This window comes from Pinus tabuliformis, chromosome 4_1 (assembly GCF_031772625.1).
Source record: "Pinus tabuliformis cultivar Carrire ecotype Pingquan chromosome 4_1, CPIR1, whole genome shotgun sequence".
Taxonomy (NCBI): Eukaryota; Viridiplantae; Streptophyta; class Pinopsida; order Pinales; family Pinaceae; genus Pinus; species Pinus tabuliformis.
The window spans coordinates 324,291,440-324,318,355 of NC_142303.1; the positions used below are offsets into that span (position 1 = coordinate 324,291,440).

Sequence of the window (26,916 nt, forward strand, 5' to 3'; positions counted from 1 at the left end):
AATTTGTTATAATATCCATAGTTTCTCATCATTTGGGCATGAAAAGTAATTGAATCAGACAAACAAGGTTTCAAGATTGTAGATATTTTGATTCCCCAAAGAGAACTTCCACACATAGATATGGATGTGACATTATTTGCAAGTATTAGCATTCCTAATTTTTTGGTCTGTTCCACAAGTCAAACAACAAATAATACTAGATACATCTATGAATATCCTATTGGCTTAAAACTTCGTGGAGCCTAATATTGTATGAGAACTACTAAAGGGATTATCCTCAAGTTGGCCTCCACCTAAAATAATATGTGAAATGACCAACTCCCTGGAGAAAACTCACATTGCTATCCATATAACTATCTCCTTAGTATAAATTCATGTCATCCAATTTCCTTATGAAACACATAGGTTTGAGGCACTTTCTAGTGAGTAAGGCCTATGATATGGATTATCGAGGAAGAGGGTAATTACTTTAGAAGCATATCCTAAGGTTTTAGCTTACATAAATCCTAAAAGGAGTTTTACTAAGGTACACAAGAACATTAGTCCTCTTGGGAGAGCCATAAATCTCACAAAACTTGAAGACCATACAAAATTGGTTCATAAGCTTGGGGTGATGTTCAATTTTGAAGGACAACTGCAAGACGTAAAAAAAATTTGGCATGCTGACAATGACATGATTGTTAACTAGATATATCTTTTGAAACATGCTTAAGGAAGATATTGAAAAAGCTATACAAACCCTAAAGAGACCACATGCATTGACAACACTATGGCACATAAAGGGACCGTACAGGGGTCCAAATCATTATCTTTCTTTTAGTGAATATCATTTTTTTTGTAATATTCTCTTACTGTAAAATTGTATTACCAATATAATTTGCTTGCACGTAGAAGAGAGAGAAGAGCATGTTGGCCCATGAGGAAAGAAGCTAGGGTTTCCTACATAGGTTGTGAAACTAGGGTTTTGGATAAAAGGAAATTCTAGCTCCATGTAGTAGCCCAAGGCACTATTTCAACCTTTATGAAAGGTGTAGTAGTGAGAAAATGGTTGTTCAACTCAGAAAGTGAAGAACACAACCTTGTTTCATGACCTAGTAGTAGCATATGGACAACAAGAATTCTATGGTTTCCCAAAAGCCTCTCTATTCTCTTCACGACATCTTTTCTATCAATATGTAAAAACTTTTCATCATGATGGTAGCAACTATACTAAGATCGATCTAAACTTGTAATAGTCATTAGGCATGAGAGAACCATGAGGAAGTTCAAAAGTCATGGAGGTAGGTTAGAGGTCACAGTAGGTGAAGAGTAACCTCACCTCTGTAAATATGCCATCATGCCTCATTTAAAAGGACTTTTAGCACCTTAGCTAGGACTAGTAGTAGAGAGTGGATCTGTGCTTGAAGAGCTAGGGACACTCAACTCTTGGCAGCTAGTAGGATGAGTTGTAGCGAGGCTAGGGTTTTGCATTGGATAATGGTATGAGAAGCCCATGTTCCACTATTAGGATTTGATGGCTTGCATGACTTGTACTTGTGTTTGCAACAACAATAATGAGAAGTTATTTTTTTCAGTATGAATTCCCATTCATCTTTGTGATGGTGGTACTAGCTTTCTTGTATTTCCATCATGTTTGTATGTGTGATTTGATGTGGCATATTTTAATGAACTCATTCTTAACTTATATCTTTCATGTCCACTTTGAATCTATGCTTAATTATTTAACGCCATGTTGGTGATCTATTATGAACTAATTTTCAATTAACCTCTAGCATGTTCATGTTCAAGTATGTTAGAGACAGTTTCAACTCACTAATCCTTCTTGTGGCATGCTTCTCCTTGTTATTTTTGTTGCATCTTTGTATCTTGTTCTGTAGGTGGTTAATCATGGGTTGAACTCATTCCCATAATACATGCATTTCTTTCTTTCTCTTGCTTTAACAACTCCATATTCAATAGCTAGGAGTGAAACCAATATGATGGAAGTCATGCCTATATACCGGATGGGGCTTTTATTCCAATCACTGTGAGGTCTAATTGGGACTTCACACTAGGGAGATCCCCTAGCTATTGGTAGGAAATCTAGCACAATCAACAGATTTTTTAACACTAGAAGGAGGGGCAGATGAAAAGTTGAGCCCTTGGAGCCTTTATCTTAGCATCATATCTTTAAATGGTTCCATGCAAAATCTCTATCATAGGGATTTTTTCCAAAAACATAAATATTTCAGTGCCTGCAGAAATAATTTATCATTTGTCGTAGTGGAAGTTTGATGGTGAGGGTCGAAGAATGGTATTTGGACACATGTGTTAAGTTATTTGTTTCTGTCACTCTAACAAAATTGGTTGCAAAGATGTTATTGGCAAATTGTTCACCCTCACACTCAAAGGTTGCATCAATAATTGGTGCCACATGTTGTTAACCACTTCTATCCATTCATTCAAGCAATTCATCAGTAAGATCCACCAAGCCTTTTACAAGAACGATTTTCAAGATGTTCTTAAAATGATAAATCAACTTAGAATTAAACCCGAAGAATCATTGGAAGATTTTTTTGGTAGGTTTTCTCATTTATGTTGTTAGTTTCCTGAAAAAGACATGGAATGGATGTATTTGAGTCAGAGTTTATGACATTTGGTTTATGTTTCTCTGCAACATTTTCAATCTAAAAAGAATCCTCATTTTGATGATCATCATGATAATATGCAAGTTGTTAATTGGCTAGATATTATCCCTAATCTTATCTTGCCTATTTTTGTGAGTCAGAAAAATCCTTAAGCTTATAGGGAGAAAATTTATGCATCTCAAAATCTAAATCCCTCTTCATCTTCATTACCTAATTAAGTTTATGTCATTGATAATTGAAGTGATGAAGAGTGTTTGCAGGATGAAGAACCAACTTGTATTTCTTCTAAAGCTCTCATACATCCTATTGAATTTGAACTTGAAGATCAAGTTGATGTAACATCTCTCCCTATTGATGAGACCCAACTTGAGCCCGTTAAGCATCTTGCCTAAAACTATTACTAAATTTCATTCACCTATTGGCACTGACTTAGGTCTTGTTTCAGATAAATCCCTATGGTTGATTCTTCATCTTCAATCCTTATATATTCTCATGTGTAAGATTCCCGATCTGATAAAATCAGTGACTTTGATGACTTTCACCCAGTCAATAATGTCCTCACTGAAACTACTGATGATAGTTTTCCATATTCACTTTTTGACCTCACTAAACCACCTAGATTTTATGATAAACCTTTTGAGAGTTCAAGGCCTCGTTAGGAAGTTGAGACACTTTAGCTTCCACTGATGGTTATGTCAGGTTCTCATGATCCTGACGAGATCCATGAACTAGGTCAAATTAGGGTTTCCTCGCATGATTCCCATCTTAGCACCATATCATTTGATGAAAGATCATTTTCGAAATATTTTGATGTGCAATCCTCCTTGTACTTTAACTTGTTTGAAAAAGAAAATACACCATCTATTGTTTCAAACCTTTGTGATTTTTGCCCAGCTAGTGCAGATTGTGATCAGGTACAAGCTGGTGTTGTCTTACAATCCACTGTATGCAAGGGAACTAATCACCTGATTCCTCTCTTTCATGAGGCTCATCTTCTTAATTCACCTTCATCTTGGAAGTCAGGAGAATATGATATTTTGAACTTTCAATCTGTCAATATTGAAACATCTGATCAAACTAGTTGTTACAGGTCATTTTGTCACATTCACTCAAAAGGCATAAAAACTTAGATTAATCAATATCCTTGACACTTTGGCATTATCCATTTGCAAATCCCTAAGCATCACCTCTGAAAAAATTCCAAGGTTGTGGGTCAATCAACTCAAAAACTATGTTTTTAGCCTCAATGCACCATGCACTTCAATCCACCTGCAATGGTTGTAAGTTTCATAAATGATCACCTACATTGACCAATGCAAGTCTCTCTATTTTGCAGGTGTGATGGCTCTAGAATTTCAGGAAAAATAAAAATATTTTCGAAACTTCTCCTTCTAGAAGCTTTTAAGGTGGTTTTAACCATTTACCATGGATATAGATATTGAATTCCTACTCTAGAGGTATTATCTCTTATCCTTAGAGTTTATCCTCCTTACTGTGCGGATATCAAGATTAGATTGGTAAATCCTAAACTACCACTTTTACACTCTAACTTCACTACCTCACATAGAGTTTGGGTTGGCTTTTGGAGATTACTAGTTCCCTCATGCTACTACTTTGAGCTTAAGGAATCATTCTCCATTAATGCATTAGGGTAGAGTATGAAGGTTTTATTTGTGGAAAGGAAGGACAAGACAATTGGGGAGACATCTACAAAGTCAAGCATCTATAAATGGTTGTACCTCTCTCCTTCATTTATTAATAGAAAAAACACTTTTTTTTCCTATAGTTGTGTCATGTTGATGCATATGTATTTCAATGCCATTTGACTCATTGATTAGAGACATTAGTTTATGCTATGTGGATATTGTAGTTCTCTTGCTTGTTTTAGTCATTGTTGTAGGTTCCATTTACAACACTTGGAGCTAGAGTTGGAGCTTATAATCAAGGAGAAGAGGATGGATTACTACAAATTCCATATAGTTATTTCTTTCATATTTTGATTTCTCTAAGGAAAACATAGATATTTTTTCCCTTGTTATTTCTATATTATGCCACTAGATCTAGTGAGTTCCCTTTTATCTTTGGAAGAGAATTTTCCACATAGAAACTTGGCGACCATACTAGGGAACGTGATTTCCCTTTAGTGTTTTCCTTGGCCTAGTCATCTTTGACCTTTCAAAGCGACCTGAATTGAATTGTTCATACAATAATTGGTCTTAGGAAAATATAATTTTGAGTTTGGTAGGTTGTTTGTGTCATCTTTTGAGAAAATAGCCCCAACACACCTTTTTTTTAAGATAGAGTGACCCAACACAGTCTCTCTTCTCTGTAGCTACGATGATTCACACTTGTGTTGGTACTTCACCTGCGATGATCCTTTAGGATGCAAAAATTTGCATTTATATGCTTTGATCTGAGTTCTTATTTGATCTAGAAGGTTTTCTTAAGTCTTTGAACTTATTTGTGTCTTTGTAAAGCCATCATTGTGTTTACATTTGGATTTGTTTTCTTTTGATGAGAGTTTGTTTAATTTTTCTTTCTTCTTGTCATTAGGGTTGTAAACACTTGAGCTTGATTGTTGATTTGATAAAAATAATTTTCATATTACAATTGTAGTCCATGTGAATTTCTTTGGTCAATGATCTAGCTTCATTTTAATTTTCATTGCATTTGAAATTGAAAAGGAAAAGAAAAGAAAAGAATTAGTTTCTTAACAGTTTTTTAGTATGTTTTCTTTCATTTTTCTGTATGCGATGGTCCTGTAGGAGGCAAAAAAATTGCATTTATATGTCTTTCTATGAGTTATTATTTGATCCATAAGGTTTTCTTGAGTCTCTGAACTTGTTTGTGTCTTTGTAAATCCATCATTGTGTTTCCAATTGAGTTTGATTTCCTTTGATGAGAGTTTGTTTGATTTTTTATTTCCTCTTATCAATTAGGTTTCGTGAACACTTGGCTTGATTTTTGATTGGATAAAATAATTTTTCATATTACAGTTCCAGTCTATGTGGGTTCTTTTGTAAAATAATCTAGCTTCATTTTCATTGTCATTGCATTTGAAAATTGAAAGGAAAAGAAAAGGAAAAAATCCATTTCTTAACAATTTTTTGAGTGTTTTTTTATTTTATTTTTGTTGAATTTTGTATGAGTGTTAATCACCTCTGAGTGTCATCTCTTTTGACCTTTGGAATTTTCATCAAATTTTAGTTTGATTCCTCTGTTAAAAAAATTTTAGATTACATTTTATTTCATTGGGAATTTCCTTTACTTACACTTGATTGGTTCTTTCATTGCATTAGTGAAGGAAGGGATTGTTGTTCATAATTAGTCTTGTTATATTATTATTTCACTAATTTGGAATCATATTGTGTTTGTTTTGAAGAATTCTCTTGCATAGATTATATTTTCATAGTTAGAATTCTCATTTTCACAAAAGGAAAGGAAATTGTGCATAGATTACATTTGCATAATTTTTAGGAAAATTGTGCATAGATTACATTACATGGTTTGGCATCATTTAGGGCTTTGAATTGAATTGGAATAGTGAAATTGAAAGATCAAGTTAGGAAGTTCTTGTTTTTTTCTTCTTTTATTGTTGCACCATTGTTTGTTTCTTCCTTCCCATAGATAGATCTTGATCGAAATTAAAGAGTTATTTTCATAATCTTAGTTTCACCATAGGAAGTTCCAGTGAACTCATACCATGAGCATTGAAACTGAGACATAATTAGCGATAAACTTTAAAATTCACTCAATTAACCTAAGGAGAATTTGGAACATTAACGACGCACATAGAGGTTTGGGATAGAGATGTGTTCCAACGTCTTTAAATGTAGGAGTTGTCGTTTCTTGTTTTCATTACATTATGGGGGTAGTTGGTATTCCATGTATGTAAGTATATCATATTGTTCTCCACATACCTTTGGGCATATCAGATGTCGCTCCACACATGAAAAGTATATCAAAATACTTCCCATCATACTGGACACATTAGACATCACTACTATAGACTGCGCTTCCACGTACCTCCAGATATATTTTGGAAGTCCCCTATAGGTTGTTATCCTGCCATAGTTAACCGAGTCAACCACCTTGTTATCTGTGATACACTGAACATAGAATTTGGGGATATTTCTTGCACGTATTGGAAATGGTATATTGTATTTCACGGTTACTTGGTAAACCCTTTTTTCTAGTTACCCCTTTTATTTTTTTATTTTGTGTCTTTAATTAACAATATAAACTTTGAAATGAGAACTGATACTGTTACCCGTTTCATAGAGATAGCAAAAAAGTGACCCGATTTTGAAAAGGGGTGATGCAGAACACGCATGTTTTTTTTAGAGCATAGTTTTTGGAACTTAAATTTTTTTTATGTACATTACGTTTTAGAATGGTAGTGATTTTCATGCTGATTTAAAAAAGTGGTAATTCTGCATCAGGCCCTTTTTTTAAAAGACCTATTTTTTTATTTTAATTTTTCTAATATATGAAATTTAAATAATTATTTTCTAAATTTAATAATTTTTGAAGTGGTCTTCTTCTTCATATTTTCTTGCTTTTATTTTTATTTTATTTTTTACTTTATTTTATATTATTTTTTTTTGTAGTGAGGTTTCTATTGTTTTGCATATTTAAAGAAGGTCGATCTTTTGAATTTTTGATATTCTACATATTTATACATCGTTAATTAATTTTTCAATCTACATGAAATAATTGTCTCTAAAAAACAATAATTTTTAACAGTTGACATAAAAATAACTATTTTTAGCATAAATATAACTAAAAAACTACACGTTTTGATAATTTTTTGTAATTTTTTGCTAGAAATGACATGTCAAAATCACAATTTTTATAGGAAAATTTTAACTAAAAATGGTTAAATAATAGTTTTTTTTTTATGAATTTCATGTCAAAAAAATAATAATAATCACTGTTTTTTTCAAAAAATAATGATTAACATAAAAATTAATGTGGAAATCACATAATACAAATATTGAATGCATAACAACCTTAATTGAGTGCTTATTCTTCTCATAAAATGTCAAAGTCAAAACATTACAAGTATAACTAGTTAATAGTTACAAAAAGTGAGTTTGATTTCCAATCATAACTTAAATTTAATCAGCAATGTCACGTAATCCAAACTCTTCGTCCTCTAGAGTTTCATAATTGTCTTCTTCCACAATATTTTCTGCTTCATTTTGCCCATTTTCCTCTTCTAATGGATCTTTGATGTCTGCGAATCTCCCAATGTATGCCTTTCCAATCATTCAGTGTAATGGTGGTTGGGGTTTCTTTGCTTTTTTTGCCACATGTGATTCACTAAAGTCCCCTTTCTTCAACCCAATTTCTTGTATTGCATCTGGAAGAAATTGAAGAGCATTAATTCTTTGCTGAATAAAATTGCATTGTATTGGATCTTTCTCAATGGCAATGCAATTTCTTCCTTTTTGAAGGCAACATGCTACTATTGTACCTAATTATCAAACACAAAAGAAATAATAAAGTAAATAATTACAATGACATATAAATTAAGAAATAACATATTGAAATTCAATTCCATATAATAAAACTTATCGGAGCCAGAAAATAAATCTAGAACCCAATCTCCTTCATTTGAACATATGTTTATAAGATAGTTAATCAATAACTGTGATTTTTGATAAATGTTAACTATCTCTCCTTTTGCTTCTTTGTCTTCATATGTTAGTTTTCTCACAACAACATCATAAGTCAGTTTTTGGCTATGACTCTTTCCATCTACCCAATTAAAAATCATAGACATATAGCTATCATCTTTTGCCAAACTATCAATATGGATGAACTCACAATCATTTATAAATGGTTGATCTTCACGGTTAAGAAGATTTGACTTTTGCTTGTAACATGAAATAGTAAAAGTTCAATTAACTTGTACATAAATGAATTTTTTTAACATTAATCAAATATACATTTTAAATGCCTTACCATGTAAGCTGCATCCTTAAATTTGTTTTCCCCTTGAAGCTTGACAATAACATTGCCAATTGTGTGTTTGAATGAAGTGTCAGAAATCTCCATAATGGTGATGACATGACTTTTAGAAATCCCACAACCACTTTACTAAGAGCTTGATAAGTATAAGGGTCACTATCATAGTCAATGTTTGGAATATTGAGACCATGGGGAATATCTGCAATAACTAGGGCATAATCCCTTTTAGGTATGATTTTAACAATGTCTTCATAATTGCCTTCTATTACTGGGTATTGCATAGTGTCAAGCCCATTCCAAATGAAATGAGTAAGAGTTGGATCAAGTTCAACGTTTTTAAGACATTGCTTCTTCAATCTTTCGATCTTAATTTTTTCAATAAAGGTTCTGAAACTATCTGGTGTTCCATTTGCATCCTTCTTCATCTTTTATAAAATAAACAAATATATGTGTAAGTTATAAATTATAAATAGTATATAGATGAATAAAAATGAATGTATAAATCAACATACCTTTTTAAATGCAAGATAATTTTTTTTTTTAATGTTGATGTAGAACTTGAATCTGGATAGTTGCATACAACATCATCCCAATTATCTTCATTCAACAATTTAACCATTTTTTCTTGAATTTTCATGTAAACTTTGTGACTGCATAGACAAAGTAAAAAAAGGTTAATATAATGATATGTATAACAAAACTAAAGAGATCTATCCTCATTATATATGTAAGAAAACATCCATCTAGTCAGCAAGCGATAAAAAGCATAACAAATACTACCAAGAACAATATGTTATATTTAAAAGAAAATTATAATCTAGAAATAAATAAAAATAATTCAACAAACTTACTTTTGAAATTCCTCAAACATTTCCTCCAATGATAATTCCCCTGACCTCACACGATATAATATTTCTTTGATAAGATTTTCATTCTTCACTCCTTGCAATGCTCTCCAAGGTGTGATAGTCATATCTTCTGGAAGCTGCTTCATTTCAGGACCTGATTTACTGTTGTTACATATCAATGGTTTAGACCTTCTAGTTTTTAATGCCAATGTTCTCCCACATGCTAAAAATATCATTAATCAACTCCCATATCTCTCCAATTCTAAATGCCAACTGGGAAATGTTATCAACACCTCTAAATAAATCACTAACTTTGTCGCCTTTTCTTCCTTTTGAATTGATTTTTTCTTCAATTTGATAGTCTATTTCCATACAACATTCCTTTCAGAAATCTATAGTAACATTTATCCTATCCCCACCACATTTTTCTTCAAATTCACTATGAATAAATCTAACCCTTTAGATGAAAGTCATAGACATCCTATATTCATTATTTGAATTATGATCCCATGCCACTAACTTTGCTTTTGTATCTAATAAACCAGCATAAATGATACATTTCATTGTTTCAAAACGTGGGTTATTGGAATATTTCTCCATCAATTGTCTTTGAGCTTCTTCAGAATGGTTCCCCCCAAGCACATAATAATTGTATTCAAAACATTTTGACTTATTGAATGCTTCTTTGTTGGGAACTTGAACTGGATCAACAAAAAGCACATAATTAACCACATGAGCATATGGATTGTACCTCATCAATGTCTTCGAGTTGTGAACATGCAGATGGTGTGGCTTTCTGATTTGATATTTACATTGTCCTTCACTTGCCTTATAGATTTGTCTAACATTAAGATGAAATGTACGATTACCCTCAATTAAGTTTCTCTTTGTCAAGTTATTTCGAATGGAATTTTGTTTTGTTTTGAATGCCATCCTCTAAATCAGCTCCTGGTGTAATGATTTCTCTGCTTTCTTTTGAATTTTCACTAGGTTCTTGACTGTTGGTAATGACTACTTCAAAATGTTCAACTTTACTTTTCTTCCTCATAACATTCTCATCATTAACTGGAACAAATTTATTCTTAGACATTGTTACTTTTGGTATTTTACGGCTCTTCTCAGTTCCAATGTCATCCTTAGTAACGACAACATATTCTTGACTGCCAATTTCAACTTCCTCGTCTTCAAAAGTAACTTGTCTACTTTTGCTAGATTTATCCACTAGAGGTTTTTTTCTGATCCCTTGGATGTAGTTTTGTAGCATCATGAATTACTACATTTTGCTTGTTTGTCATATCTTCTTCTGACACCGAGTAGAAACTACTGACAACTTTCATAATATCATGCTCTATGAAATGAATGCCTCCCAACCTAATTGAACAACCTTCAATAAAATTTTGCCAAACAAAATATCATATGTCAATAAAAGCAAAGTTATAAAAATATAGTGAGAGTTACAAGAACGCAAAACACAAATATAAATAACAATACTTACGATATTTTGTGTCATCTCATTTACGATTTGTTTACACAACTTTGTAGATGACTTTTCCCGTCACCTCATAAATTCCATTATCATTAGGTATATCAACACATATATATATCTGCACATTTTGGCCTTCTCTTTCTTTCACATACCAGACATTTGATGGAAGTTTCACTTCTTTTGATTTCTTCCAGTATGAAATCATCTTCTTATTATGTGAGGCACTTGAAAGATTTGTAACCATCAACTCAGGTGGGGTTTGTTCACCAATTTTTTTTGAAGATCCACCTTTAAGAGTCTTTGGCCCCGAACCCCAGCCCCACCCCACCCCGGCGGCCCAACGGCTCGCGCAGTGGCAAGGGCCCCTCGCCCCACCCCGCCAGCCCAACAGCCCATGGGGTGGCGAGGCGATTCGCAACCCCACCCCACCCTGGCGGCACAACGCTTTGCGTTGTGGCGAGGGCCCCCCGCCCCATCCCGGCAGCCCAACGACCCTCATGGTGGTGGGAAGATTCCTAGAATCGCCTCGCCACCGCGACGGCCGGACAACCCCTGCCCCACCCTGGTGGTCCAAAGGCCCGCGGGGTGGCAGAGCGATTCCAAGAATCGCCCCACCACCCTGTAGGCCGTTGGGCCGCTGGGGTGGGGCGGGGTGTCAGGTAGCCAGCTCCACCGCCCCTAACCTATGGGCTCGTTTGGTCGTCGTGAGCATTACAGGGCCAACCATGCCCACTGCCGATGTAGTGGGTAAATTTGGCCCACAAAAAGTTTTAATTAAAAAAAAAATTAAACTTAATTAAAATTATTTAATTTTAAAATTTGAAAAGTAGAAAAATTAACTAACCTTTCAAATGTGAGAATCCTCCGTTGAATATGTTGTTGATAGCAATGTAGCTGCTCCACAAATTCGTTCCAAGTCTTTTAACAAACCTCAGAAAACCTTGATGTGATGTGAGTAATAGTGATAATGAAATTTACGATATAGGTGAAATTACGGAAATGTTTTACCATACAGTTAATGTGGGATTAATTTGCTTTTAAAAAAATTTAACATGTTAATTTTGTTATGGCGATATAGGAAACTATGATAAAACGAATATTATGGAATTGTTTTACAACACGGTGAATGTGGGATTAATTTGTTTTAGAAGGTATTATAAAAATAAAATAAAAAACATTCAATTATCTAGTAAATATTATATAGTTTAACTATTAAATAATTTAAGTAAAAGTTTTAGTTTACAATTTTAAATTTAAAGATTTATTTCATAAAAAAAAATTAGTTCAAATTTTTCAACAAATTGTAGAATAAAATAATGGAGGGAAATACATGAAACAAAATTCTTGGAGGGAAAATTTCATTCTTTAAGCTATATAATATCATTAGGAGATTTTGCATTTGTATCATTCAACCTCTTCTATTTGAAAGGGATGGATTTTTATAATAATGAAGTTTCACTTTGTGAAGCATCAACATCTTCGTCGCGTAACAACTCTATTCATATTGATGAATATAACGTAAATTCTCCACTATGAATAGAAAGTCAATTCTTCCACTTAGTCCTAATCCTAAGGACTCTGAGAGCAGCACTGATGAAAGAGGTGATGAAGAATTTCAAATAAATAAAGAGTCACATTTCCACTTAGTCCTAATCCTAAGGATTATGAGAGCAACAGTGATGAGGAGCATGATGAAGAATTTAAAAAGAATGGAGTGTCATGATGTCTACTTAGTCTTAATACTATGGACTATGAGAGCAGTAGTGATGAAGAGCATGATGACAAATTTCAAAAGAATGGAGTGTCACAGAGTCCACTTAGTCCTAATCCTATGGACTATGAGAGCAACAGTGATGAAAAGCATGATGACAAATTTCAAAAGAATGGAGTGTCATGGTGTCCACTTAGTCCTAATCTTAAGGACTATGAGACTAGTAGTGATGAAGAGCATGATGAAAAATTTCAAAAGAATGGAGTGTCATGGTGTCCTTTTAGTCCTAATCCTATGGACTATGAGAGCAGCAGTGATGAAGAGCATGATGATGAATTTCAAAAGAATGGAGTGTAATGGTGTCCACTTAGTCCTAATCCTATGGACTATGAGAGCAGCAGTGATGAAGAGCATGATGAAAAATTTCAAAAGAATGGAGTGTCACAATGTCCTCTTAGTCCTAATCCTATGGACTATGAGAGCAACAGTGATGAAGAATTTCAACTGAATAGAGTGTCACAGTGTCCACTTAGTCCTAATCCTATGGACTATGAAAGTAGCAGTGATGAAGAACATGATGAATAATTTCAAAAGAATGAAGTGTCACGGTGTCCACTTAGTCCTAATCCTATGGACTATGAGAGCAGTAGTGATGAAGAGCATGATGAAAAATTTCAAAAGAATGGAGTGTCATGGTGTCCTCTTAGTCCTAATCCAATGGACTATGAGAGCAGCAGTGATGAAGAGCATGATGATGAATTTCAAAAGAATGGAGTGTCACGGTGTCCACTTAGTCCTAATCCTATGGACTATGAGAGCAATAGTGATGAAGAGCATGATGAAAAATTTCATAAGAATGGAGTGTCACAATGTCCTCTTAGTCCTAATCCTATGGACTATGAGAGCAGTAGTGATGAAGGACAGGATGAAGCACTTAGTCCTAATTCTAAAGACTATGAGAGTAGCAGTGACAAAGAACAGGATGTAGCATTTTCAGTAAGTAAATAGTCACATTTTCGACGTAGTCCTAATTCTATGGACTATGAGAGTAGCACTATCAATGCACATGAGGAAGAATATCCAATAAACATTGAGCCAAATTTTCCATTTAGTCCCAATTCTAAGGACTATGATAGTAGCTCTAAAGAAGGGGAAGATGAAGAATATCCTCCAAGTCAATCTTTGAAAAGCACAACTAATCATAGTGTGGATAACATTCCTCAAAATGATGATGAAAATGCTTATAAAAATGTTGATCCAATGATGGAGATGTTGCCAAGAAATATTTATCGAGGAGTAGGAGAAGACCTTTTCGTATCAATGCAAGATGTTCTAGTTATACAAGGGGTAGAGTAGAATATCTGATGAGAAGAAGTTCTATCAGCGCTCTCATTTCAAGTGAATGTTGTCAAAAAGATTGCTTGAAACATATGGATTTCAAATTTGCATTAGAGAAAAGGAAGAGATATTTATCAATGAATAAAAGCATGCAAAATTCATATTTAGTTGGGTGCATGAAATCTACATTGTTAGGTTATGATTATCATATTGGGTCTTTATTTATCTATAGAAAGGCTTTCAAAATGTTTCATTCGATGGGTAATTTTCGTCTCTCGAGAATCCAAGAAAATTTGGAAAAGGATCCCACATTTTATTCAGAAGTACGTCATAAACGATAGTTTGGGCCATTATCAAATACTGCAATGTCATGGATGAAATATTTATTTTCAAAGCATGGAGAGTGTATGCCAAATGGAGGGACAATACATATTCTAGATAATTTTTCAAGATGAGAAATCTACAACTTATACAAAGAAAATGCAAAAGGTGTTGAGGGACATGGTCGGTTGATTACATATCAATATTTTGTGAAAGCATGGAAGAAAGAATTCAACAATATCTCTATTCCTAAGAATACAAGGATGGGGATTTTTAGTACATGTGCTTCTCTTAAATAAAAAAGGGACAAATGTGAAGGGTCAGAAAGAGGTAAGCATTCATAACTTTAACTTTTAAAATTGTATAGTCATCAACTATGAAAACATATTTCTTAATGGCTTTCTTTTATGTTGTGTAGATTCAATTGTCAAAGAACTTCAAGAGCATCGCGAACAACAAACAAGTGAAAGGAAAAAGTTGTACAAGCATAGAAATAAGTTTTATGATAATCCAAATAAATATTTGGGTTTGATAATTAATGGTATGGACCAGAAGAAAACACTTTTACCACATTTTGTTAGCACACCCAAAAATTTACAGGAGGAAAATTTTATTCAGTATCACTTGGTCAGTTATATGGTCTTCAATGGGAAAATGTTGCCAAGGTGTACTTCACAGCTCCAAATATTCATAATGATGCAAATTTGACAATAATCATAATTCATGATGTGCTTTCTCATTGGTATGGTAATCTTCCTGAATTTTTGTGTCGACAATTGGACAACACTTGCCGTGAAAACACAATCAGGTTGTTTTTGGATATCTAAACATGCTTGTTGAATTGAGAAATTCTCAGAAGGTAAAGGTTGGTTTCCTTCTTGTTAGGCACACTCATGACCATATTGATCAGATGTTCAGTTGTTTTTCAGTCACATTGAGGAGGAAGGAAGTTGGGAGCTTGCCATCATTAATTGAATTTATTAAGAAATCATACATGCCAGAGCCTACTTTTGATGTCTTGGAAGAAATTGTTGACATGCGAAGGTTTATTCTGGGATCGCATGGTGAGGAGAAATGCATTGAACAACTTAATGACATTAGCTTCCAACATCAATTTAGTATCAAGAAAATTTATGGGAAAACACTAATATGGGGCAAGAAGTATTCAACTACTACAGAATGGGCACCGTCATCAGGTTTGGAATTTTTGAAGTTCATTCCAGATCATCCAATATTTGCATCAAAAATATTATTATTACAACTAGTTGGTGAAATTCATAATGCATGCAGATAGAATAGAGATATAAATTATTCTGATTACCTAGAAGAAATTAAAAAATGTATTAGATATACATATGAGTACTTTGACATTGCTGATTCAGTTTGGTGGGAGTCATTTTTCAATAATCAAAGTGATATCATTTCAACAACAACAAATGAAGATATACCTTTGAAAAATCCATTTATTTGGCCACAAATGTGTCAAATGAACATGAGGAAATAAAAATTGTTGAACAACAACAATCTCAAGGCATTGTTAATTCTTCACATGCAGAGGAAAGAGAGATGTATATTGGTTCCAGAAGGTCTCGTGCAAAATGTGAAGCCATGGAAGACCTTTACAGGGGTTCAATACAAGATATTAAGGAGGGTTGCATGATTGCAGTCCTAGCAGATGGAGTTCCCAATGACTATCCATTATGGGGTGCTAAGGTTATAAAGGTCTTTGCAGAAAATGAGGATGTTACAGGTGTTGAAGTACATTGGTATGCCACAAATACACACCCATTCAATGGTGTGTATAAGCCAGAGATGGTAGTTGATAAATAAAATGGCGGAAAGAGAAAAAGAAAGGGTACAAATATAAATCGCCGCTGCACAGACCTCTTAAAATTGGAGGATGTTGACATACTTGTTTATGACTTCAATTTAACAAAGAGAGGAACTCTTTGCTTCAAGACAATAGAGATTCTAAAAAGGTTGTTACCAAAAGGAAGAATGTTGAGATGGGAGTCTGCTAAAACTAGTTGTAGATCCAGAAGAATTTTGAGACCTGAAATGGTGGGCATGCATGTGGACTTATATGGGACACTAGTTGATGAAAGAGAAGAATATAGAACATCTTCGTCTACATCCAATCATTCATCTGAAGATGTGAATTCTGATGATGTGCAAGAAAATATGAGTGATTTTGAATAATCTTCTAAGATATTTTATATAACTAATGTTTGCATCATATCTTGAAATAAAAATTTTGATTTCCATATGGTGTTAAATAAGAAGTTATGAGTCATTTTTATGTTGTTGGATTATATGTCTTAATTATGATGATTTTTATTGTTTAGAATATCTACAATGCAACATTAAATTAGAGATATAATGTATGTTTCATTCAATATACAAATAATGACATTTTGATTAATTTAGTCATGTAATTTGTTCATAATGTCATGGTTTTTTAATTTTATGGTTGAAAAAATTCCAATTTTTTTTTGTATCTTTAATGTTATGGTTGAAAACAATTAGAATTTTAGCAATCTTTAGTGTGATGTTATTATATGTTTAACAACATGGATGAAAACTAATAGAATTTTAATGTATTTCAGATCCCATTATTTTATCTTTATGGTCATTACTAAAACATGTTGAATTTATACTTAGGAAAAAAAATGTTATTCTACCAAAAACATTGGTGTGTTTTTTTCCTCATAAACAATGGTTTTTTTGCACATAAAAATTCGATTTTATTAGCATTTTTTTAAAATGTTGAAAATTGACCCTAAAAAAAAACCATCGTTCCAGTATCAAAACTTTTCGTTTCAGGGTGTTTTTTGCACAAAAAATTCGTTTTCACTGCCACTTTTAAAACATGTTTGAAATTGACCCTTAAAAAAAAACCATCGTTCTAGTATACATACTTTTCATTTTTAGCACTGTTTTTGATGTTTTTTTGGGGTTTTTGGCCAAAGTTCCCATTTTGAGTTTATAGTTCCTGTTTCAAAGTTTACATTGTTAATTTCTAAAATCAATTAATTGAACGCAAAACAACATCCTAACCATGGAACAACTCCTTAGTAGATCTTAGGTTGAGACTAATGGAAACAGCTCTTGAGTCCACCAGTCAAGGAAACCCCTCTTATAGGAATCCTGGTCCTTTTCCTTCTTTAGGAAATATTGATGCTCCTTATATGGAAATGATTTCCCTTCCTGGATTTATCATTTGTATACCAGTTTGGTTATTTTCGACAACCTTGGTTATGAATGTCCAAAATTCTTCTCAACCAAGTAGTCCTCCACCTGAATGACATCAACCACAAGTTGATCCTAAAGTTGACCCTTTTCCTTCTTCACCTATTATTTCTTCATCCCTTTCTTCCTCCTCACCTCATGAAATTCATGACTCTAGTAATGAGGAAGCTAAGAAGAAGAAGAAAGGGAAGAAGAAGCAGAAGCGAAATAAGTAAGGGGGAAACCAAGAAAACATTCTTATCAATGAAAATAATGTTGAGAAACCTTCAAACAAGCCTCGTAAAGTGAAATTCCCTTGCAATATTTATAAGGGTGACCACCTCCTTAGATATTATCCTAGTATTCTCAAGGTATTAGAAGTGTTGTCCATAGGATCACATCAAACAGCCTCTGGAGATCACATTGGTGATAAATAATCAACTAGTGATAGTAAGGTCAATGGGAGAAAGGGTAAATTTAAGTTTCCCTGTAGGTTTTGTGAGTGGAATCATCCTATTCACCTTTGTCCTTATATGGATGAAGCATCCAAAGTGTTGGAGAACCTTATAGCTTCTCAACCACGAATTTTGGTTGGTTACCGAAAGCTTTCTCCCAATACTCCACTATTTGATGAAGTGACTGATCCAAATCCATCTTCATTCAATCCCACTGTATTTGAACATAAATCCCATGAGTCCATTCCCAACCAACCATTGGTTGAGAAAATGGTTGACTTGCTTTAGTTTATCGCACTTTTCGCATAGAGCATAAGATTCATACCACTCAGGTTCTTCTTGTTTCTTCAGATCCTGTCAAACAAGGGGACATTTCTCCTATTGTTACATAACCCCCTCCAAGTAATGACTCACTTGGTTAGACTATTCAACAGGTACAAGTAAGTCAACCCATTTATAGCATGCCACAAGTGCCAATTAGTCAGCCTGTTCCAGGAATAACGTAAATTCTGTTAGGGAAATTGTTACAAGGAATATCCCAAGCTCCTGTTGCTCAAACAAAAATCTTGCAGCAACCTTATTAAGACCCATATTTCCAAGGTTAACCCTTTCTACAATATCAAGGCTTTCCTAGGACTAGACAACCTGGTATGGGTTATCCTAATTATCAAAACAATTTGTATCAAGGTGGGATGCAAATGTCTGTAGCCCAACCCATCCCATCCTATCCAAGATATCCCTTACTCGTAGTTAACCTTCCCCCAAAAGGTTACTAAGCTACCTAATTTCTCAGAGCAGAGTTATTTTTCTTGTGTCAAGCTTGTTAAAAAATGAAACAAGATCTTAGAGCATAGTTCCTTATCATGCCATGAAGCTTGTTAAAATATGAAACAAGGTCCCTAGAGTAGAGTTCATTTTCTTGTGTCAAGATCATTAAAAAATGAAACAAGGTCCCAAAGTAGAGTTCCTTTTCCTATGTCAATCTCGTTAAAAAATGAAACTAGGTTCTATCATCATAATTCTTTTAGTGTGTCAATCTCATTAAAAAATGAAACAGATCCCCCTCCAAGTTGAGTCTTTGATCAGATCTCATAAATGTCAAATTGGGTCTTCCACTTGATCTCGTAAATGAAACTTCATTCCATCGTCCTATTAGTAACCCATAGTCTACTTAGGTGAATGAAATGAAGCTTGCGGGGCATGTGCTTATAATCATGTTATTATGCTAGGGGCATGAAAACTAATCTCAAGCATAATTTTTCCCATGTTTCAAGCTTATGTAAAAATGAAACCAATCAATCTCAAGCATTGATTTCCTTTGGTTCAAGCTTTCGTAAAAATGAAACCAATATCAAGCATAGTTTTCCTTTGTTTCAATCTTATGTAAAAATGAAACCATTCACCTTTTATCCCGCGCGATTTCCATTTTTATCAGCCTATTTTCACCATATGAGGCTAGGTTTTCTCACTCCATCATCACCATCTGCTTGGCTGATCATACGCTTTCACTTGGATTTTTACTCTTTCCCAAGGAGCTGTTGCGATGAGTGATATTATTAGCCTACCTCTTAACCTCTATATGTTTTGAGTAGTTCCATCATGATTGGAACCAGTTGCTACCCTTTCTGTCACTCATTCCTCCAGGAAAAGTTTTCTTTTAGCTATTTTTAGACTCCAAAAATATGAAAAGATTGTCGAGCACATGTCTTCTCAAACTCGTTAAAGTAAATGAAAATATGTCTCCCCAATATAAGTTTTACCCTTTTCTAAAATGGGATGGACTATTTATGAAAAATGAATACTTTAGTCGAACATGGCTAAAAGGTTCTCCTGAGTATTGTTTTATTCCTTTTTGGACTCAAGAGACTAACTTTATGAAAAGGAAACTTTGGAGTTTTCTTTTTCGCCTATTTTTCAAACTCTCTAAACATGAAAAAGAAGTCGAGTTACATCTTCCATGGACTCGTAAAATCATCAAACAACATTGGACACACTGAACATGACGGGATGAAACCACTTCTTCTCAGATTTTATTAAAATACTCAGAAGGATTCATCCGAAGGATGAAATTATAGATAAATCATATGTTATCCTCTTCAAGCTTGTCAAAAATAAAGGGGTACTAGCCAAAAATAGTTGGGAAATTGGGAAAACATAGTATTTTACCTATTAATGGCAACGAGTCACTCTTGAACATGACTCTCTTTCACTTCATCTCCATGACTGTTGGGTTGGTAAATCTTCTTGCCTCTTTGGTTAATCACACCATATCAAAAGCCTTCGTAATCAATTTCGAATCAAATGTTACGAACTCCATAAATTGTTATCGGTATTCTCAAGAGAAGTCCTTCAGTTGACATCTGCTATGATACTCTTAAGCCTTCTTTCATGTCTATTGTTCTTGAACTAGCTTTGCATAAATAAAATTCTGGCTCAAATCATGTACCTGTTTCATGTCATTGATGAGGGATACATCAAGGCCCTCCTACGACTGGTCACTTCATGTCGACATCAACTCAATATATGGGAAGTTGACTTAGAAACTCCTTTCAGTACATTGGATCTTGCTTACCTCAATGGTAAGTTTCCTCACCCTCGGTGATAGGTTCTCATCATTAGCCTTCGACCAAAAGATTCTATGTGGTGTTCGACTTTAGCTCGTTCATTCACACCACAAATATTGTATTATAGTACCTTGAGAGCCATTATCATTATCAGTGGTTTCACTTGCATCTGTTAACAACTTAAATCATTGGCCAGTAATCAGATGATGTTTACCATGTTCGATTCCATCTCATTTATTTGCATGGTTACACTCATGCTATCGAGTGACAATGTAGAAGACCTTGGATCTAGTTCCATCTATTTGCACTGCGATTTTAGGATTCATACAAGATTATAATGTGTGATGGATATGATCATTCATACATTCATCCAAGCATGGGTCCACACTCTGTCATCAATAGAAGAGACTTCTTGATTATTGTACATGTATAATGGCTTATATGTTGAGTATGGGTATGCCTCCCTCAGTAATGATATCATGATGATAATATGAATTGTAACAGATGATTATCTCGACCACTATATTCTTAATTCGGACTTGTCACAAGGTAAATCATTTCAATCCTCGGCCACTTCTTTTAACCTTATACTTTAGGGGTCAATCTATTACAGGTCGTTTTGTTGCATTCACTCAAAAGGCTTGAAAACCTGGATCAATCAATATCCTTGACACTTTGGCATTATCCCTTTGCAAAGCCCTAAGCATCACCCCTCTAAGAATTCTGAGTTTCTGGGTCAATCAACTAAAAAACTTTGATTTTATCCCCAATGCACCCTACACTTTAGTCCACCTGAAATGGTTGTATGTTGCATAACAAAGCACCTGCACTGACCAGTGTAGGATTATCTACTTTGTAGCTGCGATGGTTCTAGAATTTCAAGAAAAATAAAAAAATATTTTTGAAACTTCTCATTCTAGAAGCTTATAAGGTGTTTTTAACCATTTACGATGGATAGACATCTCAAATTCTTCTGTCATATGCGAATCTCTCACCAGGCATGGCGAATATTTTACTCAATTATAAAATCTTGTAAGATCTTGGTATTACCATGGGTCAATACCATGGGTTATCATAAACCTGGATCTTAAAAATTACTATTAGTAATTTATAAAAAATAATAAAAATAATATTTGATTTTTATTTTATTTTTTGTTTTAACCAAGCTAAAATGTTTAACATACATTAAATTACAACATCCATTTTTACTCTTGATCCACTCCGAGAGGGATCAAATATTTTTCACTCTATGCTAGTTTTCATATCACGATATTTGATACCTCTCGGGGGTTAGTAGATCTAGAGTAAAGATGGATCTATGTTGGTTTAATTCCGCCATTTAAATAGGCTACATTCCAGGTGAATACCATGTGTCAATACCATGTGCCATTTTGGTGAATACCATGGGTCAATACCATGTGCTATTTTTATTTTTATTAATACTAATATTAGGGTTAATAATGTTTTTTTGCATGGTATTAATAACAATCTAGTCCATGGTATTTGTCCCATAGTATTTTGCCCATAGGTTTCACCTAAATATAACACATTTTTTTGAGTGTTCATAAATATAAGGTGACTTATGGAGTAAATATAAAAAATGTTTTATTTGTTTACCATACCTCTCGTTTATTTATATTTTTATTAATTTACCATACCTCTTTTACAAATATGGTATTTGGCCCATAGGATTCACTTAAATAAAACCTCTTTCTTGAGCCTTCATAAATAGAATGAGGGTTATGGACTAAATATAAAAAGAGGTTTTATTTATTTACCATACTTCTAGTTTATTTATATTTTTATTTATTTACCATACATTTTGAGTAAGTATAAAAAGACGTTTCATTTATTTACCATATCTCCACTTTACTTATATTTTTATTTGTTTACACCCTTGCATGTATATAAGGTGACTTATGGAGTAAATATAAAAAATGTTTTATTTATTTACCATATCTCTCATTTATTTATATTTTTATTAATTTACGATACCTCTCTTATAAATATGGTATTTGGCCCATAGGCGTCACTTAAATAAAACCTATTCTTGAAAATGAGCGAATGGATTCACTTAAATAAAATCTATTCTTGAAAATGGGCGAATGGAAGGTTTTAACTCCTAATTTCAAGGGCTAAAATTACCTTTTTTACCCTCTCCCTTAAAATAAGGTGGGCTATTTGAGGTGATTTGTAAAAATGTACTATGATACAAAATATTCGCCCACTAAAAATTTAGAACCCCTTAATTTCGCCAAAGGGCGAACATTCGCCCTTAAAATTTTCTATGCTACCAGTTGAGAGTTTAGAGGTTTTTCAGGATGGCGAGGCACTTTGACTTTCTCCAATGATTATGTAAAGTCCTCATGTCCTTGACAAAATCCATGAATAAACTCAAATTAGGGTTTCTGAAATTAGAGTTTTCATACTAGAATCCTCCAGTATTTCAGTTTGCACCTTATGGATGTCCATGTTCGGAAAATTGTGAGGGTCATCAAGTTGATCCTGAATATCATGATGGGATTGTTGATTGTTTTGAAGAATCTTATCTGGTGAATTCATCTACGAGAAAGCGAAATCTTGCCTCACTTGTGTTGAATTTAGGGTTAGACATGAATGAATGCATATCATGGATAAATGATCACAATTTTCAAGTTTATCATTTGCTTTATTAGCATAGAGTTGCAGCTTGGATGGAAGAGTCTTTTCTGGCATGTTTTCTTATTAGCAGACTGACCTTCTTGTTGTTGTGCATGTTTCACAAGTAAGAATTGTTGTTTTTTCACAATTTCTTATACTGGTTCTAATTGATGACATCTTTTTTTTTCCAAGTCGGGGAATTGTTGAGGTGGTTGCATTGTAAGTTTTATTTCACATGATAAACCTCCTCTATGGGTAAATTAGGGTTTTAGGTTTAGACTAGTTTATATTTTTCTAATTCGGTTTTATTTGTCATAGTTTGCTAATTAGGCTTTAGCTTATTGGTTTAGGGTTTATGCTTTTGTTGTATGTTTCTTATTGCAGCTAGTCTAGTACTTCATGACATTAGGCATTTATCATGCACTCATCATTTTGTATTGCATTGTCTGCATAAGAATTACATCATCCTTTTAGTCGTTGTTAGTTGATTTCTTCCTTGAATTTACATATCATTGCATTGCATTGTATCTCTAATTTTTGCATTACATTGTGCATTCATCTCCTTACAAATCATACACTATAGGTTGACCTAGCATTACACTTTCTCTCTTTGCTACACCCCACTACATGAGCCTTCATAAGCCTAGATCCCTTCAAATCTTTGGTGTTGTGACTAGATTTCTTATGCCTATTTGAACATGCTCAAACCCTAAAAGAACTTCTTTAGCCTCTTTGCACATGATGAAACCCTAGAAAATATTTCTGAACACTTTTCCCTAATACTAAAACCCTAAGACCAGTGGTTTCATGTGGTTGTAGTGGTTGCTCCAAATGGTAGCCTCTCATAGGTCTAATCATCAAAGCTACGTCTTGAGAAAATTCATATCATTCCATGATCTCATTAACAAAGAAAATATGAATAGGTGCTCATGGGGAACCCTAATTAATGAATTTGACCTATACCTTGTAAGCATAAACTTGTGTCTAACATGGTTCTATATATTTAATGGTATGTATTCATTGTTCACCAGTTAGTCAAAGATATGATGTGGAAGCATGACATGAGAGAAAATTCTAAAATCATAAAATATTTCAGTTTCTATCAAATAAGGAGCAACCTCTCTTTCCCGTAAAATAAGTCAGGATACTTCATCCACCCTAGCACAATAAAGACCCAATAAATAATTCCAATGTGCACACAAAAGAAAATCAATTAAAAAAATGGTAAGGGTTGAGAAAGGATTCCTGTATAGGGAGGTGATGCTGATGACTCTGTTGGGGTAATGAATAGGCCTTCTAGTAGTATAGCAATGATTGTGGTTTCTTGAAGTGATTCCGTTAGAGTATTGAATAAGCCTGTTGGTAATGGAGAAAAGCCATAAACTTGCTTCAAATTTTTGTGTACAATAATCCCTCTTCCTTGTTATCTACATCATCATTAACTATTAGCATGTGTTAACTTCTGATGTGATGCTTAATGACTAACATGACCTAGCTGAGACACGAGGGAAGGGAATATCCATAAAATTTCAAGTAACCCTAGGAGTATCCATAATGCTTATTTAATGCTTTCTTGCAATATTATCCAGTCTCAATCTATTGTAGGGACGTAGCCAAAGATGTTGGATTCTACCAGTGGATCACCAATTGTTGTATCCACTACAACAACACCCAAAATTTTGGGCATATCTCAAAATTTCAGGTCCCCCTCTACTTTCCTAGGTTCATAAAGGTTATGGTCATGTTTTCAATTGGTCAATATCCCCTTGATCTATTCCTATCAAACCTTATCGATGCTCACACTTACATGGTACATGTTATCTTTATTCTTCTTGAGTTACCTCAGAACATGAACACACCAATGCATTATGGTTTTAGGGTTTATTGCTCTAATAATGTCTTAAGAGTCTCATGCAACCTCATGCCTTTATCTTTCTGTGATGTGCATTGCAATGGAGTAATGGTATCTTGTGTCAATAGTCATCCTTCCACCCTAATTACATTAATGTTTGTGAAGCGCTACTTTATTCATGTGTTTTGAAACCCTAGATCATTATGATTATGAATATGACCCATGGTCATAACTGTCACCTGATCATCATACTCTTTAGTGCATCTTTCAGTTTAGTTTTGTCGACACATTTTAAAATTGTCAAGAGAATTACCAAGATTAAGACATTGCATATTTTTTAATGACATGTAAGTTATCAAGTTGACCCATGTGCTCAGATGTTAAATTGGGAGAAGGAAAATTTCACCAATGCTTTCAAGTTTGATTATTCAATCTCTATAAATTGCACTACTTGCTATAAAAAAACCCTGCATGGTGCCCTTATCATATTACAAGCTGGGAAAGTGCTCACATTATATTCGGCCAAAATTAACTAATTCATTTTTTGTAATTTCTTATTTGTAAACTTTTAATACCTTAATTTTTTAGTTTGTAAAGTCTACATTTTATTACAAAATCATACTAACATTTATTATGTTTTGCAGGGTAAAGTGAAAGAAAAACATTCAAATGTCTCACTTGTGTGCAATAAAAAAGGGTCCTATCTTTAATATGTGTGAAAGCCATGTTTAAAATATAAAAGGGTCCTTTTAACAATCAATTTTTATGGAATCCCATTATAAAATGTAATGGGGACAACGAACCAAAATTTGCATGGAGTGATTTGTTCTTCTAATATATATTTGGGTGGATACCAAAAAAATGCTAGGGATATTCATAATGAGTCGAATGCTTTGATAATGTTTCTACATATATCTTATGTTAAAATCCAATGCCAAGAAAATGCATGGATAGTGACAGCAAAACATTACGTGGACTAAGTGAGCTAAGATTTCAAAGATACAACATTTAATGTGTCATTAGGATGGTGATTGGAGCCCGACAACAAGAGGTCTATCAAAATGATTCATATTGAGACTAACACGCTCCTTAGTGATTCATCATCAACACACTCTTAATTAAAGTATTTAAAAGAAGCGGCATGGGATACATTTTAATGACATTTCAATTAAATATGAAGCGTGCATGCCTTTTAAGGAGAGACATATTTAGAGTAGACACATGTCCATGCACTCGAACACATAGATAGGAATTACCAAGCTCAAACAAATACCACCAATACTACATGGGTTGGAGCTGCATACAGACTCCTACTCTACATGATAGCCAACCATGTTTTATATGCTTCATGGTATTTACTATCCATTTAAAGTAAAAATATATTTTGGTGATTAGAATGTAGAAAGAAACATGGAATTTTAAACCTACAAAGCTACAATATTGACTACTTAGATTGTCATAGTTTGAATGATAATATCATGCCTTTTTGTGAAACTGGAATGACAATGCTATTGTATGGGAAAATTGTAATGCAAGTGATAACAACATCAATTTTCAATTTGGCATTTTTGGAGATGCTATGGAAAGTGGGATCATCTCTTCAAAATTTATAGAAAAATATTTCTACTACTTATGGTGGGGCTTAAAGAATCTCAATTCCCTTGGACAAATTTTAATGACAGGAACTTACATCAGAGAGACTTTGTTTGTTATCCTCATTGGAAATATTGGTTGTGTATTATTTTCACATATTATTAGGAACATGTAAACCTATCTGTGATCTATAACAATTAGGCTTGAAGAGATGAGAGTTAAGAGAAGGGATACAAAAGAATGGATGAAACACCGCCAACTTCCATATGATCTATAG

General features: G+C 33.7%; 1 pseudogene; it reads left to right on the forward strand.

Annotated features, from left to right (window-relative positions):
• The first annotated feature begins 120 nt into the window (after positions 1 to 120).
• Positions 121 to 26,916, forward strand: LOC149175605 (cyclic nucleotide-gated ion channel 17 pseudogene; annotated as a pseudogene).